We start from the raw sequence: 13,039 nt of genomic DNA, 5'->3' as shown, positions 1-13,039 counted from the left end.
GCCTTTCAACTGTCAACAGTATTTAAAACCATGGAAATGAGTGAGTTTATCAACAGAGAGTAGGAGAGAGAAGGAGAGGTCAGCAGAAGAGAGGCAATTATGAGGCAAGCAAAGACCGGCGTCGCCAGACAAGGAAGTTTAACCTTAATATTAAAAAAAAAAAATCCCACATTTACTTCTGAGGTGGAGGATGATGAGGTGGCGATGAGGCTGAGTTGGTACAGACAGATAGGGAAGAGGAAGACTTGCAGAAAGTGTGGCCAGGGAGGCCAAGGATAAACAATGATTCACGGAGGAGGAATTGGTCAGACAGCCAGTTACTACTGGGATGTGAGGTAGGGTAAGGACCAAATGTCACTCATCGGATCTGGAGATGGCAAAGTCCTTGATGACCTTAGTGAGAACTGTTTGGGTAAGTCTGGGGGTGGAAGCTAAATTTCAGTGGGCTGAAGAGTGACTCAGATCCTGTTTGCATGGGACTCTTGCCTCTTGATTTTGCCTTTTTATGATTCTTTTTCTTTTGAACCTAGTCTATTTGTCTTGAGTCTCAGACACTTGACTCAGCCTCAGTCAACAAGGCCTTTCTCCTATCTTAATTAGACCCTTTAGATTTCAAGTCTTATATCTGGACAGTGTAGTGTTCTAGATAATGCATGAGCTAGTCCTCAAATGAAGATAATTGAAGCTTTATTCATCAAAGCGATGCAGCACAGGCCTCAGGCTTACAGCAAGTTTTACCACTAATTGCATAAAATTAAATTGCTTAACTGTGGCATCCTCATCTATGCACAGAGTACTGATCATTTATCCATCTTGCCGTGCTATTGTAAAGATACATGCCTTTCATACATGATAACCTTCAATAAATGATTATCTTCCTCCACCTCTGTAGTCCTTCCAGAAAACACACATACTTTTAACATGTCTTTGGATCATCCCTAAATCTAAAGTGTTTCTAACATAGTATGTGGTAACACATGCTTCTTTGGTTATATTTCCTTCTTTGCTCAACATTCATTTCCCAAACCCCTTTTAGGCGATGATCTCAGAATTAGGATCAATGATGAGCCAGGACTGATAGCCTAGTGTAAGAGACAGACATAGAAGAAATAACAGATCCTGATACCATGATTATAAAATAGTACTGAGAAGGAACAAGAGGCTTCTGGGAAACAGACAAAGTTCAAACGAAGCCATATTGAATTAAATTTGGTATGTAAGCCGCCGTTGAACACGCAGGAGGAAAACAAAAATTGTTCCCCCTCTTTTCTGATATTTGATCCCAATCTAGGGGAGAAAGAGGGATTCACTTAAGAAGCTATGAATTGTGATGCTAGATCATTCTAAAAGCGAATCCACGGCCAGGCAGTTATATGATGTTGACCTTTAGAGTTTTTCTCTTTCACTATCTACCAGGTGACTGCGTTAATCGTCTCTTAAACCCTAATTCTAATCTATTCGAGTGTTGACAAATCTTACAGTCATGCTGGGTAGAATTACATAAAGATGAAAATAAATTGCTTTGGATGAGGGCTCTCCCATGAATCACATACCTAAACTCTGAGGTCTGAACTTTCTACCAGCTCGTTACATTTCTTAGGGACAAGCGTAGCTCCTAAGTTCTTGGCCAAGTTCTGGACTAGTGAGATTCTAATTAAAAGACCTTGGGGTGAGTGGGGTTTTCCTATACAAATCTAAGCTACCATGACATACATGCTTGCTTTGTTAAATAAGGTTGCCATTTGAGTCCATGGAGAGCTGTCGTGTGCACAGGCTTAGCTGCAAACCTGGGAGGGCACTGCACAAACACTTGAACTAGTCGCTATCTGATTTTGTGGCTAGCTATCTCTCCACTGGTGGCTGCCACCTCTCCCAGGTTTCCTCCCCTCTGTAGGAGCTCTTTTTTTACATCCCTTTGTATAGACTTCCTGGCTTAGGAGAGAGATGTTTGTAGTAAAAGAAAATAGTGTTATCTACTGGGGCAAGTATATGGCTAATTAGTAAGAACTGTTTGATTTGACCTTGAGCTGACGAGGCATATAGGAAATACTTTGGGAACAGCAGTTTTTATGGCAATTTCTCTCCCAGGGCCTATATATTTTCAACAAAGTTAATCTTTTTATGCTAGGAGAATGTAATGATAGAGTAGTGGATAAAAAAAGAATGTTTGATAAAATGATTTTCTGTCTTGCATAATAGTTTGGCATTATTATTTCTTTGACTCTTTATTATGCTAGCTCTCCTGCAGGAGAATTCTTTCTTGTCCTTAGGGGTTAGGTTCTCTACTCCAAAAATATGCTCTTTTTTTTCCCCTTCAGATTGCTGTAATCTAGGGCTTAAAATGTGATAGAGGACCAAGGGCTTGATGAGGTCTAGAGATGACTTTTATTCTTGTTATTAAATGCTCTTCTCTACCATGTAGTAGACTCATAGACACTGTCTATCATCAAAACACACAGAGCTCATCCTCCAAAAGGCTCAAAACGGCTACAGGAGATGGTAGTACTTATTGGACTGGGATTGTGTATGGATCCAGTGCAGACAAGGATAGAATATTCACACGATGCCCATTTCATTTCTACTCACAGCTTTCAAAAGCTATCTACCTCAAGAACTGAGGCAGTGTGTGAGGAACTGGGAGAGCCCCAGAAAGCCTACCTCACTAGCTACTAAATTTAGTGACGAAGGATGGACAGGAACTGTGTGTTGTGGACAGCCCTACAGAACAATGGCCAAGCCCAGTGAACTATTTGACTATCTAGCCTACTTTGGCCAAGAGTACCTTGTTTAAAAAACGAGGTGGAATTCAACAACCATTATATATCCTTTCAGCTTGGAAATGCTACTTTTATGGATACATGTGGCATTTCAGAACCAGTCTGAATCTGCCATGAACCTAGGGAAGGTCTAAAATACCCTTGACTGTTTGACACAGGGCTGCTTCGGTTAGTACCTTGATAAAGAGACACCAGATGGCTTCATGGAAATGTCTCATGTCTGTCTTTGTTACGGCTGTGACACCTACCAGTGAGGCAGCAGGGCTTCATATGTTAAAATAACATAAAAGACATCAAAAGTTGACAGTTGTTTTGAGAACATCCCATTATACCCAGGGAAGAAAGGTACTCATAAACACGCACGGTAGAACTAAGAGGTGCTTTTTCCTATTTTGTATTTTCATGTGTTTTTAACATTTATTTATTTATTTTTATGTTCAATAGATTTGTTCAGATACTTTGTGTTTCGGCATGGTAAATTTCTCCAAGGGCCCATTAACCACAGCAGCAAGTTATTACGGCGTAGAGCCATTTTGTTTAATTTTAAGGAAAACAACCTTTAACTCCAAATATTTGCATTAGATATTTAATTTTTATGCTTAATAAAAATATTAGGCATATTATTTAATTTTTTAAAATTTTTAAATTTTTTGCCTAATATTTAATTTTTAATAGAAAAATATGAGGCAAAGCAGACTTCAGTTGTGCAGCCTTCTGTTTGGGGTGATGGGTGGGTTCTTTTAAAATATTTATTTACTTTATGTATCTGTGTGTGTGTGTGTGTGTGTGTGTGTGTGCATTGCATGTGTACAGGTAACTACGGAGACCACAAGAGAATGTCGGGTCCCCTGAAGTATCAATAAAGGTGGTTGTAAACTGCCCAGTGTGAGACCTGTGAACTTGCCCAGGTCCTCAGCTAAAGCAGCAACTGGTCTTTATCCCGAAGCTTTTTCTCCAGTTAGGATTTTGCAGTCTTCTAAGAAGTATTTCAGTTAGGGTAGCAAATCTGACTATTCTAGATGCCAGTGTTAGCAAAGAGAGAAAATTGGAAAATTTTATTTAATAGTAATTAGGAAATATTAGCATTTTGAAAGACATACTTTACGCTCAACAACATCAGCAATCGAAACGGTTTGGTGGAATTCGGGTATTGAACATTCCATGTTTTAGTATCTTAATTTATTTCAAGAAGAAATGAAAAACAAAAACAAAATAACAAGACACCCCTCGCACCCCGCCCCAGGCTCAGTTCTTCCTAGCAACGAACGCTGAACCCTCATTCTGGTTTGAAATTCCTCAGCATTTTGTAGCATTTATATTGGTTCCTGTTCAACACTTGTCTCACTGGAAATTTCAAACACTGTTGCTGTTATTCTATTCTTAGCTCTTAGCCTTTTCCCTGCCCCTCTCTCTACTAAGCGTTGAAGATCGGCTTCATCTCACATTTTCCATTGCCCGCTGATGCCCCCAGGGACCTTCTTGCTCCTGGCTTTTCTGCAGGGGACTGACTTTCATCCTTACAGAGCGAAGGTACTGAAACAATCTGTGTCTTCATCGGAGCGAGCAAGAGAAGCAATGCCTTTCTGGAAAGACAGGGGACGTTTTAAAAAATTTATTCATTTTACATCCCGCTCACTGACAACTCCCCGAGTCAACTCCTCCCGCAATCTTTACCAGCAGCGCTGGTGGTCCAGCTGGAGTCTGTTCGAGGCCTCCTGGTGGAAGCTGCCTTGTGAGCTGGTAGTAAAATGGCCCACCACCCTGTTGCAGTTTCCCTCACATCCTCTTAACAGTTGCAGCTGGTCACAAAATAGTACTGATGTTGCAGGTAGAAACCGCTGTCTTAATTAGAGCTTTTATAGCTGCAATGCTACATCATGACCAAAATCAGGCGGTATATTCTGCCATTTGGTGGTCTCCAATTTGCTTTCTTGTGGCGGGACCTCCAAAAGTGTCTCTTTTATTAAATGCTCTCATGAGAAAGCCAAGCTGCTTCTGTGATTTGGAACGTGATAGTGTTGTGTGCTTACCCAGGCCCTCTAACCTCCGATGTCACCCGTTAGCCTTGACGCTCACAGCCCTTATGCCACCCTGAAGGGTAGCCCATAACCCAGTTTTGGCAATCCCCCCTCCCATAATACTTTTAAAGAACTCCTTTCTATTCATTTTTCCATTCATTCACCAATCGTCCAGTGAATGTCAGACTGTACTGTTTCCAAAGGATTTTAAACATTTCTGGATATTGCATATTGTGCTCCGAGGACCTTTTTGTTCCCATGCATACATCCCTGGATATTTTCAACTCACCATAGCCTTAGAGTTAATTATTTTTTTTTATTAACTTGAGTATTTCTTATATATATTTCGAGTGTTATTCCCTTTCCCGCTTTCCGGGCAAACATCCCCCTCCCCCCTCCCCTTCCTTATGGGTGTTCCCCTCCCAACCCTCCCCCCATTGCCGCCCTCCCCCCCATAGTCTAGTTCACTGAGGGTTCAGTCTTAGCAGGACCCAGGGCTTCCCCTTCCACTGGTGCTCTTACTAGGCTATTCATTGCTACCTATGGGGTCAGAGTCCAGGGTCAGTTCATGTATAGTCTTTAGGTAGTGGCTTAGTCCCTGGAAGCTCTGGTTGCTTGACACTGTTGTACATATGGGGTCTCGAGCCACTTCAAGCTCTTCCAGTTCTTTCTCTGATTCCTTCAACGGGGGACCTATTCTCAGTTCAGTGGTTTGCTGCTGGCATTCGCCTCTGTGTTTGCTGTATTCTGGCTGTGTCTCTCAGGAGCGATCTACATCCGGCTCCTGTCGGTCTGCACTTCTTTGCTTCATCCATCTTGTCTAATTGGGTGGCTGTATATGTATGGGCCACATGTGGGGCAGGCTCTGAATGGGTGTTCCTTCAGTCTCTGTTTTAATCTTTGCCTCTCCCTTCCCTGCCAAGGGTATTCTTTTTCCTCATTTAAAGAAGGAGTGAAGCATTCACATTTTGATCATCCGTCTTGAGTTTGTTTGTTCTAGGGATCTAGGGTAATTCAAGCATTTGGGCTAATAGCCACTTATCAATGAGTGCATACCATGTATGTCTTTCTGTGATTGGGTTAGCTCACTCAGGATGATATTTTCCAGTTCCAACCATTTGCCTACGAATTTCATAAACTCGTTGTTTTTGATAGCTGAGTAATATTCCATTGTGTAGATGTACCACATTTTCTGTATCCATTCCTCTGTTGAAGGGCATCTGGGTTCTTTCCAGTTTCTGGCTATTATAAATAAGGCTGCAATGAACATAGTGGAGCACGTGTCTCTTTTATATGTTGAGGCATCTTTTGGGTATATGCCCAAGAGAGGTATAGCTGGATCCTCAGGCAGTTCAATGTCCAATTTTCTGAGGAAACTCCAAACTGATTTCCAGAATGGTTGTACCAGTCTGCAAACCCACCAACAATGGAGGAGTGTTCCTCTTTCTCCACATCCTCGCCAGCATCTGCTGTCACCTGAGTTTTTGATCTTAGCCATTCTCACTGGTGTGAGGTGAAATCTCAGGGTTGTTTTGATTTGCATTTCCCTTATGACTAAAGATGTTGAACATTTCTTTAGGTGTTTCTCAGCCATTCGGCATTCCTCAGCTGTGAATTCTTTGTTTATCTCTGAACCCCATTTTTTAATAGGGTTATTTGTTTCCCTGCAGTCTAACTTCTTGAGTTCTTTGTATATTTTGGATATAAGGCCTCTATCTGTTGTAGGATTGGTAAAGATCTTTTCCCAATCTGTTGGTTGCCGTTTTGTCCTAACCACAGTGTCCTTTGCCTTACAGAAGCTTTGCAGTTTTATGAGATCCCATTTGTCGATTCTTGATCTTAGAGCGTAAGCCATTGGTGTTTTGTTCAGGAAAATTTTTCCAGTGCCCATGTGTTCCAGATGCTTCCCTAGTTTTTCTTCTATTAGTTTGAGTGTGTCTGGTTTGATGTGGAGGTCCTTGATCCACTTGGACTTAAGCTTTGTACAGGGTGATAAGCATGGATCGATCTGCATTCTTCTACATGTTGCCCTCCAGTTGAACCAGCACCATTTGCTGAAAATGCTATCTTTTTTCCATTGGATGGTTTTGGCTCCTTTGTCAAAAATCAAGTGACCATAGGTGTGTGGGTTCATTTCTGGGTCTTCAATTCTATTCCATTGGTCTATCTGTCTGTCTCTGTACCAATACCATGCAGTTTTTATCACTATTGCTCTGTAATACTGCTTGAGTTCAGGGATAGTGATTCCCCCTGAAGTCCTTTTATTGTTGAGGATAGCTTTAGCTATCCTGGGTTTTTTGTTATTCCAGATGAATTTGCAAATTGTTCTGTCTAACTCTTTGAAGAATTGGATTGGTATTTTGATGGGGATTGCATTGAATCTGTAGATCGCTTTTGGTAAAATGGCCATTTTTACTATATTAATCCTGCCAATCCATGAGCATGGGAGATCTTTCCATCTTCTGAGGTCTTCTTCAATTTCTTTCCTCAGTGTCTTGAAGTTCTTATTGTACAGATCTTTTACTTGCTTGGTTAAAGTCACACCGAGGTACTTTATATTATTTGGGTCTATTATGAAGGGTGTCGTTTCCCTAATTTCTTTCTCGGCTTGTTTCTCTTTTGTGTAGAGGAAGGCAACTGATTTATTTGAGTTAATTTTATACCCAGCCACTTTGCTGAAGTTGTTTATCAGCTTTATCAGTTCTCTGGTGGAACTTTTGGGATCACTTAAATATACTATCATATCATCTGCAAATAGTGATATTTTGACCTCTTCTTTTCCAATCTGTATCCCCTTGACCTCCTTTTGTTGTCTGATTGCTCTGGTTAGAACTTCAAGAACTATATTGAATAAGTAGGGAGAGAGTGGGCAGCCTTGTCTAGTCCCTGATTTTAGTGGGATTGCTTCAAGTTTCTCTCCATTTAGTTTAATGTTAGCAACTGGTTTGCTGTATATGGCTTTTACTATGTTTAGGTATGGGCCTTGAATTCCTATTCTTTCCAGGACTTTTATCATGAAGGGGTGTTGAATTTTGTCAAATGCTTTCTCAGCATCTAATGAAATGATCATGTGGTTCTGTTCTTTCAGTTTGTTTATATAATGGATCACGTTGATGGTTTTCCGTATATTAAACCATCCCTGCATGCCTGGGATGAAGCCTATTTGATCATGGTGGATGATTGTTTTGATGTGCTCTTGGATTCGGTTTGCCAGAATTTTATTGAGTATTTTTGCATCGATATTCATAAGGGAAATTGGTCTGAAGTTCTCTTTCTTTGTTGTGTCTTTGTGTGGTTTAGGTATAAGAGTAATTGTGGCTTCATAGAAGGAATTCGGTAGTGATCCATCCGTTTCAATTTTGTGGAATAGTTTGGATAATATTGGTATGAGGTCTTCTATGAAGGTTTGATAGAATTCTGCACTAAACCCGTCTGGACCTGGGCTCTTTTTGGTTGGGAGACCTTTAATGACTGCTTCTATTTCCTTAGGAGTTATGGGGTTGTTTAACTGGTTTATCTGTTCCTGATTTAACTTCGATACCTGGTATCTGTCTAGGAAATTGTCCATTTCCTGAAGATTTTCAAGTTTTGTTGAATATAGGTTTTTATAGTAAGATCTGATGATTTTTTGAATTTCCTCTGAATCTGTTGTTATGTCTCCCTTTTCGTTTCTGATTTTGTTAATTTGGACGCACTCTCTGTGTCCTCTCGTTAGTCTGGCTAAGGGTTTATCTATCTTGTTGATTTTCTCAAAGAACCAACTTTTGGTTCTGTTGATTCTTTCTATGGTCCTTTTTGTTTCTACTTGGTTGATTTCAGCTCTGAGTTTGATTATTTCCTGCCTTCTACTCCTCCTGGGTGTATTTGCTTCTTTTTGTTCTAGAGTTTTTAGGTGTGCTGTCAAGCTGCTGACATATGCTCTTTCCTGTTTCTTTCTGCAAGCACTCAGCGCTATGAGTTTTCCTCTTAGCACAGCTTTCATTGTGTCCCATAAGTTTGGGTATGTTGTACCTTCATTTTCATGAAATTCTAAAAAGTTTTTAATTTCTTTCTTTATTTCTTCCTTGACCAGGTTATCATTGAGTAGAGCATTGTTCAATTTCCACGTATATGTGGGCATTCTTCCCTTATTGTTATTGAAGACCAGTTTTAGGCCGTGGTGGTCCGATAGCACGCATGGGATTATTTCTATCTTTCTGTACCTGTTGAGGCCTGTTTTTTGACCAATTATATGGTCAATTTTGGAGAAAGTACCATGAGGAGCTGAGAAGAAGGTATATCCTTTTGCTTTAGGATAGAATGTTCTATAAATATCCGTTAAGTCCATTTGGCTCATGACTTCTCTTAGTCTGTCGACATCACTGTTTAATTTCTGTTTCCATGATCTGTCCATTGATGAGAGTGGGGTGTTGAAATCTCCCACTATTATTGTGTGAGGTGCAATGTGTGTTTTGAGCTTTAGTAAGGTTTCTTTTACGTATGTAGGTGCCCTTGTATTTGGGGCATAGATATTTAGGATTGAGAGTTCATCTTGGTGGATTTTTCCTTTGATGAATATGAAGTGTCCTTCCTTATTTTTTTGATGACTTTTAGTTGAAAATTGATTTTATTTGATATTAGAATGGCTACTCCGGCTTGCTTCTTCTGACCATTTGCTTGGAAAGTTGTTTTCCAGCCTTTCACTCTGAGGTAGTGTCTGTCTTTGTCTCTGAGGTGTGTTTCCTGTAGGCAGCAGAATGCAGGGTCCTCGTTGCGTATCCAATTTGTTAATCTATTTCTTTTTATTGGGGAGTTGAGGTCATTGATGTTGAGAGATATTAAGGAATAGTGATTATTGCTTCCCGTTATATTCATATTTGGATGTGAGGTTATGTTTGTGTGCTTTCACTCTCTTTGTTTTGTTGCCAAGACGATTAGTTTCTTGCTTCTTCTAGGGTATAGCTTGCCTCCTTATGTTGGGCTTTACCCTTTATTATCCTTTGAAGTGCTGGATTTGTAGAAAGATATTGTGTAAGTTTGGTTTTGTCATGGAATATCTTGGTTTCTCCATCTATGTTAATTGAGAGTTTTGCAGGATACAGTAACCTGGGCTGGCATTTGTGTTCTCTTAGGGTCTGTATGACATCAGTCCAGGATCTTCTGGCCTTCATAGTTTCTGGCGAGAAGTCTGGTGTGATTCTGATAGGTTTGCCTTTATATGTTACTTGACCTTTTTCCCTTACTGCTTTTAATATTCTTTCTTTATTTTGTGCGTTTGGTGTTTTGACTATTATGTGACGGGAGGTGTTTCTTTTCTGGTCCAATCTATTTGGAGTTCTGTAGGCTTCTTGTATGCCTATGGGTATCTCTTTTTTTAGGTTAGGGAAGTTTTCTTCTATGATTTTGTTGAAGATATTTACTGGTCCTTTGAGCTGGGAGTCTTCACTCTCTTCTATACCTATTATTCTTAGGTTTGATCTTCTCATTGAGTCCTGGATTTCCTGTATGTTTTGGACCAGTAGCTTTTTCTGCTTTACATTATCTTTGACAGTTGAGTCAATGATTTCTATGGAATCTTCTGCTCCTGAGATTCTCTCTTCCATCTCTTGTATTCTGTTGGTGACGCTTGTATCTACAGCTCCTTGTCTCTTCTTTTGGTTTTCTATATCCAGGGTTGTTTCCATGTGTTCTTTCTTGATTGCTTCTCTTTTCATTTTTAATTCCTTCAACTGTTTGATTGTGTTTTCCTGGAATTCTTTCAGGGATTTCTGCGATTCTTTCAGGGATTTTTGCGATTCCTCTCTGTAGGCTTCTACTTGTTTATTAATGTTTTCCTGTGTTTCCCTAAGGGAGTTCTTCACGTCTTTCTTGAAGTCCTCCAGCATCATGATCAAATATGATTTTGAAACTAGATCTTGCTTTTCTGGTGTGTTTGGATATTCCATGTTTGTTTTGGTGGGAGAATTGGGCTCCGATGATGCCATGTAGTCTTGGTTTTTGTTGCTTGGGTTCCTGCGCTTGCCTCTCGCCATCAGATTATCTCTAGTGTTACTTTGTTCTGCTATTTCTGACAGTGGCTAGACTGTCCTATAAGCCTGTGTGTCAGGAGTGCTGTAGACCTGTTTTCCTCTCTTTCAGTCAGTTATGGGGACAGAGTGTTCTGCTTTCGGGCGTGTAGTTTTTCCTCTCTACAGGTCTTCAGCTGTTCCTGTGGGCCTGTGTCTTGAGTTCACCAGGCAGCTTTCTTGCAGCAGAAAAGTTGGTCTTACCTGTGGTCCCGAGGCTCAAGTTCGCTCGCGGGGTGCTGTCCACGGGCTCTTTGCGGCGGCAGCAACCAGGAATATCTGTGCCGCCCCTTCCGGGAGCTTATGCAGCCTCAGGAGTGCCCACCTGACCAGGTGGTTGGGTCTCTTTCCCACGGGGTCTGGGAGCAGAGAGCTGCTGCGGGCCGGGATCCGAGGGTGTGGGACTTCCGGTAAACACAGGACGTGCCTGGTCCTAGAGGAATTCTGCCTCTGTGTGTCCCGATTTCACCAGGCAGCCTTCTTGCAACAGACAAGTTGGTCTTACCTGTGGTACTGAGGCTCAAGTTTGCTCGCGGGGTGCTGCCCACGGGCTCTCTGCAGCGGCAGCAACCAGGAAGACCAGAGTTAATTCTTAAAATCAAGAACTTTTCAGCTTTGTTCACTCTATACCCTAGGTTAACCTGGGCCTCATGGTGGCTTTGAAATCAAGGCAGACCTCCGGCTGAGACTTGCCCAGTACTGGTGTTACAGGTAGAAACCACTGTCTTACTTAGAGTCTTTATAGCTGCAATACAACACAATGACCAAAATCAGGCTGGGGAGGACAGTGTTTATTTGGCTTGCACCTCCACCTCACAGTTCATCATCAAAGGAAGTCAGGACAGGAACTCAGGCAGGGCAAGAACCTGGAGGCAGGAGCCTATACAGAGACCATGGAGATTAGTGCTTACTGACGTGGATCCTCATGGGCTGGACCTGGGCCTTCCTGCACATACGTAGCAGATGTGGGTCCACTTCATGTGGATTTCAAACAATTGGAGTGGGGTGTTATCCCGACAGCTGCTGCCCATGTGTGGGATATGTTCTTCTGGCTGGGCTGCCTTGTCTGGCCTCAGTAAATGAGGGTGCCCCTAGCCCCACAGAGATGTGATGTGTCAGGGTAGGGGGTATCCAGGGGGGCCCCACCCACCTGCTCAGAGGGGAAGGATTATGGGAGGGGGTGACAGGGAATTGGGCATTGAGCAGGATGTAAAATGAATAAGAAAATATAATAATAATAATAATAATAATAATAATAATAATAATAATAATAAATTAAAATCAGAGCAAAATGAAACAGTAAGGGTGGTTAGAAAACAACAGACACATGAGCAGACAAAATGTGAAGTGCAGAAGGAGCAGAAATTGCTTTTCTTTCTGACGTCCTCTCTACCTTGCACAAGGAGGCCATGGTCAGCCCTTCCCTTGGAATGAGAGCAGAGGCAAAACGAGACAACCATGCACACAGGATGAGGAATGGGTAGCCTGCGGTACTGTCAGAACTGCGAGACTATAAGCCTCTAAGGGTGGAGTATTTGCAGGGTCTAAACCTAGAGAAAAGGCGGGGGTTATGCTATTTTACACACTGTAGATTCTTTTTGAAAAGACTTCTTTATTTTACGTGTGTGAGGGTTTTTGCCTATGTGTGCATTATGCATGTGCTTGGTGCCATGGAAGCCAGAAGAAGGTGTTGGTTCCCTTGGAACTAGAATCACAGGTGGTTGTGGTCTGCTACATGGATGCTGGAAACTGAACTCTGGTCCTTTGTAAGAGCCGAACACACTCTTAACCACTGAGCCTGAGCCATCTCACCAGCCCCCCAGGATCCTTGGATATAGAACTTGTACATGTTCTATGGGAACATGCTTAAAAGCAATTCTAAAACAGGCAGTAAGAGATATCCGAAGTGAGCACACGATGATCGGTGGTATTAAAGCACCTTTTGAGCCTTGGACAATCTAGGGATGATAACCTTGGTAGCACTCCATGGTCGTTAGGGAGCAGGACTGAGTTCTGTGAGTTCAGAGGAAGAGAGGCAAGTACGGTGCCAGGAAGTGGCAGTGGAGGTCATAGAGGACATCTGAAGATTGCTATACAGTTTGTTCCCCTGTAGCCTGCTCCATTGCTCAGATAGGAGTGAGCATTGCTGTGTAAGTGCCTGCCACGACACATGAAATAATGATCCATTATGATAGGACTT

The sequence above is a fragment of the Rattus norvegicus genome, chromosome 14 (assembly GCF_036323735.1).
Source record: "Rattus norvegicus strain BN/NHsdMcwi chromosome 14, GRCr8, whole genome shotgun sequence".
Lineage (NCBI taxonomy): Eukaryota > Metazoa > Chordata > Mammalia > Rodentia > Muridae > Rattus > Rattus norvegicus.
Note: the sequence above shows the minus strand (reverse complement) of the source record.